General features: G+C 39.5%; 1 protein-coding gene across 2 annotated transcripts in view; it reads right to left on the bottom strand.

The window, feature by feature from the left end:
• PRMT9 (protein arginine methyltransferase 9) overlaps positions 1 to 2,635 on the bottom strand; it is a 24,525-nt gene extending 21,890 nt beyond the window's left edge. For both annotated transcript variants that reach the window (XM_009327496.1, XM_009327497.1), the window contains exons 1-2: positions 2,573 to 2,635; positions 928 to 1,005 (exon numbers count right to left, since the gene is read on the bottom strand). The gene's annotated coding sequence lies outside the window, so the exon portion shown is untranslated. The remainder of the gene's footprint in view (positions 1 to 927; positions 1,006 to 2,572) is intronic.
• Between the last annotated feature and the right edge of the window lie 2,732 nt (positions 2,636 to 5,367).

Below are 5,367 nucleotides of genomic sequence, written 5' to 3'. Positions count from 1 at the left end.
CAAGGACCGTAAGGCCTAACGCTGAATTGTGCACAGCAACATTAAAAAATCATTTTGCTTAATCTTTATTTCTGTTCAATTTGTGACAAAAGCCCCCCCCCCCCAGTTTTTTTTCTACAATTTTTAGGTGCAGACATTCACTTAATTTTGCCTTTTATTTGCTTAAAGGAACAGCTAAGATTTACATGTTTAAGAACCAGGAAAAAAATAGAATGCCAGAAACCAGTATTACAGAAAAGCTAATGCTTTGAAAGGTGACAAGGAGGTGGCACTATGCGACTAAAATAACATTCATAACTGTATTGGTAAGTAAAAGGTTTGAGAAAAATACAAACAAAACTCTGTAAACAATTTATATTTTTAACACAAGTTTAGCTTGTTACTTTCAGGTGAAACATGGCGAATTGACTAGAGACTGTCTTAACATTTCTTCGTATCAATATACACGTGGAATAAAAGTATTTTCATTGTCCATATTCTTTCTCCATCCACATCCAGTCTTTTAAAGCTGGTAATTCAGCTCGTATGAACACAGGACTAGAAGTGACCCACAGCAATGCTAAATCCAGTCCCTCGCCGTTCAGTGCTGTTCCGACCTGCTCTACAGATCAGAGCTACCACCTCAAATGTTTACCAGATGTAGTGCAAGAACTGCACGCTGTGCAGGCACTGCCTATGACTGCCCGGCAGTTATGGTGTTCCTAAAATTTAGTTTTAATTCCACTGTTGGTAAGTCCCAGGAATTACAGTCGAGGACAACATTCACACCACCTAGTTTTAAGTCTTAAACAAGTCCTAGTTATCTTGGGCCTTTGTCTAACAACTCCGCCCTGCAGCAACAGAGATTGCAAGGAGCAAAATCCAGAGCTTTGCTCCGCATCTCCAGCCCCTTACCTCGCTCCCTCCCATGCCTACACCACCACTTACCTTCTTTCTCTGTGGAGCCTGGCAGGCTGCCTGCTCCGGGGAACAACCACATGCAGGGCCGTGGAGCGCAGATCTTTCCTAAAAAAGGCAGAGTTCATTTGGTCTGGTCCTACTTCTGGGACAAGAATAGGCCATGGCATTGTTTACTAATTGTGAAATGTTTGGAAGCTGTTCATCTTTATTTTCCTTCTCTAAAGCGTGAATGCAGCTCTTCCAGGCTTTTACAGCTGTGGATATTGTTTCTCAAAAGTCAAGGCATATACAAATGAGTACCACTTAAAAATGACAGGCCAACATTTTGAACAAGATGAAAATAGCACATATGGAGGGGAAACATAAGACTAAATGAAACACAGTGGCAGTTAAACTGTAATCCACGGCAAACTTAATTACTTTATAATATTATAAGAGAGGGGAAGTCTACAAACATTTTGAGATAAGTGACCCAAAGGAAAAAACTGAGAACAGGCAACCCGAATTACACTAGAATCAACTTCTGATAGAGGAAAGACATGCTAGAAAAACATAACATAAGAATTGGTAAAGCCCTTGGGCTGGATGAAGTCCATGAGGATGTGCAAATATTAGTATCAGAAAGTATCAAATATTTTATATGTGAACTGAGCTCTAAAGGAAGATATAATATCTTATTAAATCAACTGGTATCAACAAGCACTCAAGCCTTCCTTCAGTTTTGAAAGAAAAGCTATGAACTTTAAATTAGTTACAGATGGGGAAGAAGCTTCTCTGAATTTAGCTTAATTATGCTTCCCAGCTAGAGGATGATAGTATGGGCAAAAAGAAAGTATTAGCACCTGTGGGATATGGGGGGAGAGAGACACAGACAGAAAAAAAATAAAAGTACAGGCAATTATCACCTGTGGACAGTGAGGTGAAACAGGAGCTGGACTGTACCAAATACGGTAATGAGCCCATATCTCTGTAGCTCCATGATTCTCCAAAATTGTTCAGCTGTATTTTTTTTTGGTCAGAGCACATGCCAGATGGATAGCATAAATGTTTTATAGTGCCTATTTTTAAGCATAAATTAAGTAGTACTGTGTGCTAATTTGACCCATTTGTGGGAGATGATTACTAAAAAGCATCAGTGTAAAATCCTTGCAATTTGCAAGAGTCAGTTCAGTTCAAAGGCTGGGGAGGCTAGTTGTTAATCTCATACTCACAAATTTTTAATGGAACACCTCAGAAAAAGAAAAGGCCACAGAATATAATGTTTGCAACACTGAAAAAGCATACAGCTGCATACTAAAATAATTTGTTGGGTAAAGCCTGTGCTGTAAAGGAGTGCCAGAAAGGAATGCCCATCTTATCAGATATATACGATTGCCATAATAATCATCACATTGGTTGACAGTAGAATAAATAATGTTGGCCTGCATCGTGGGTGGTCAGAGATTAGCCTGTTTCTATCTGCACTCTTGACGGATGAGAGGAGAGGGAACGTGCAGCCTAGCGGTACCTCACATATGCATAAGACCCCTAACATCTTGCAAACCAACAGTGATGAGAGTCATGAGCAAGATGGGAGTTAAAAGGAAACTCTATAAACCTTCTATAAACCCATGACAGGACTTTTTTCCTAACGGAGGTAGAATTGCTTAGACAAGAGAAGAAACTACAGTACCTTGGAAGGATGCTATTGCTAATGATGTTTTCAACAACTCAACACAGCTGTGTGTTGCAAATGGTGGGAGTTGGTATCAGTGCTCTGTAATAAGATGTCAGTAAAACGGAAAGTTAAATTCACTAATTTCTAACCCATCTCTCCCTAACATACTGACTGGAGACACAATCAGCCACAGATCAGAACGTTCTCCTTCATGAAAATCAGGATGCTGAAGTGATCAGACAAGAACATAAGGAAGGTAAGATGGAACAAAACATACGCTATGCTAGTGTATGCCTATTGTATAAAATGACTTGAAGAGGGTATTTCCTGAAACCATGCTTGCAATGAATGTCAAGGGAACATAACCAAAGCTAAGATAAATACATGATATATGGACAGGATGTTGCCAGAGCTTCATATAGTCAATCTGTGTCATAGTCTCTTAAAAGAGGCTACAAGGCGGCTGTAAAATTTGATGACCTTGAGTAGGGAATGGCAGAAAAGAGGAGAATTTTCTAAACTGCTGATACAAAAACACTTCTAGCCTTAATTAGTGAAGAAAGTGCAACTCCTTTTTTTGCTCATTAGATAGTAATTTTTGTCCATTTAAATTAATGGGTTATTATTTCCCTTCAGTCTTCCATCTCAGGTTTTTGGTTTGGTTTTTTTTAAAATCACAGTTCTGCCATTTCAGGGTCCGACAATGTTTTGAACTGGTGGGTCAGGTTTAGGAAAAGATATATTTAATAACTTTGGTGGTAGCTGGTATGTTGTCTGGATACCAATACAGGATAAACAGTGTAGAATATCAACACAATAGTGAATTTGCTTCCTTGCTTTATTATATAAATACAAGTTAACTCTTTTTATTCTGGGAAAAATGTGTTACATGTATCTATTTCTGTTGGATGACTGCTGCTTCTATTATCTGCAACTAGAATGGCATACATTTTTACTTCTCATGATTAAGGTAGGTGGACCAACTTCCCCTAATGGACCTGTCATGGTAGGACCAATCTAAATTTTAGACCTGGTGTTTTTTTGCCAGCTAAAAAACCTCAGAGCTAAGCTAAACATTTATATTTTTTTTCTTCTTTTTTTGAAATTTTAATGCAAGCAACTCCACACAATGCATGCAACCCAATTACTTTACTTTACAACACTTCAGTGGAGTTATGGAAATTACAGTAACTATAAACAAGCATGAAAAAATATTATTCTAATTTTAATCCTGAAGACAACTACAGGACAAAGTAAAACTGTTCATGGAAGGCCTACTTACTCTTGAAATGCTGCTCCAGTAATCTAAACAAAGATAAGGATTGTTTGTTATTTCTTTAAGGTGTTTTTTTTTAAGTTCTTTTTAAATGGAGTTTTGAGTAGCATAGTAACTTCTCAGTTAAATAATATTAGAAAATAAATATCACAGCAGATAGTGTGATCTAGCAGGTGGGACACTTGGCTGAAAGGCTGAACGTTCAGGGACTGCTTTCAGTAACACCTCCTGGCCTGCTGTGATTTCAGACAAATGATCTGCACTTTTAAGTAGCAGCCGATTCGGAGAGGTCACACTCATATTTAAGACTACTTTCAGGAACTATGATCACTCATGAGCCTCCGTGTCAAGCCCTCCCCTCCCCACCCCTTTCACACAATTGAGTTTTCTTATTTTCCTCACCCACATGAACAATAAGGACATTATCTTTGCCTTTGATCATGAAATTCTGTGCTTACTCACTTGAGCTCAGTGACCGCTGTCAGGTGGGTAACACACCCCCTCACTCTGGTTTCTGAAGCAGACTCCCAAGTAGGTAAGTTATTAAAAAACCTAAATATGTGCAAAATTGAATCCTACCTGATACACTGATTCTACAAATAGGAGTAATTTTAAATGAGATTCCTGAAGTGCCCACCTATTTACACACATGACTTCTGCAGGTCAGTGCCTGGGGTCATACAGAGGAAGGCTGACAGTAAGGTGGCTGGCTATCTTCACCTCAGTCATTTCTACAAATTTTAGGTGCTACTTTTTAAACGAAAGGTAAAAGTAGCTTTTTTTTTTTAGCGCAAGTCTTCAAAATGTAAGTTATGTCCAAAAAAGGCAGCTCTATTTTGTTTCTCTGGCCAAGGCAGACTAGGCTTAACTGTGGGCCCAACAATAATACATTTAAATTAATAACAAAGCTCATTGCTTCAAAAGGAGCACAAACTGACACTAAATTTGCCAAAATACAGAAAATGAAATATTGTAGTTACTCCCAAGGAAGACATCTAGACATATATTAATGACTAAAACATATACCCCCAATCATCTAAAAAAGTCCCACCAAATCACTACTGTTAAACCATTAAAACCATGAAATTATAGCTAAATTATGAGTACAAGTATAATTATAAGCCTTTTCTGTTTTCTTCACGAGCTTCCTAACATTCTTAACCGAAACAATTCAGCATTGAGCGGTCTTCTCAAGGTCTTGCTCCTGCTGCAGTACTTGTTCGTGACAACTGTTTGTATTAGTTTATGAACTGAAGACATAAAGGTGAGGCTGTGTCTACGTTACTCAGTATTTCACGGCCAGGCACACGAACAGGACGGGGGCCGGTGACCACCACCAGCCTTCTCTGCCGGCAGACCACCACCACCACAAAGCGGACACCGACGCTGCGACTGGTTTTGGACCAAGCGGCCCGTGTGCTGCTCTGCGCTTCCTTCCACCGAGAGCCTGCCTTGCCCCTTCCCAAAGCCCACGGACGTTTCCGCGAGGTGAATCACCCACCCGCGGCAGCTCAAACCCGGCGGCCTCCCCGCC

This window comes from Pygoscelis adeliae, unplaced genomic scaffold, assembly GCF_000699105.1.
Source record: "Pygoscelis adeliae isolate BGI_AS28 unplaced genomic scaffold, ASM69910v1 Scaffold157, whole genome shotgun sequence".
Classification (NCBI taxonomy): domain Eukaryota; kingdom Metazoa; phylum Chordata; class Aves; order Sphenisciformes; family Spheniscidae; genus Pygoscelis; species Pygoscelis adeliae.
The sequence above is the reverse complement of the archived record's forward strand: the minus strand, read 5'-3'. Positions and strand labels throughout refer to the sequence as shown.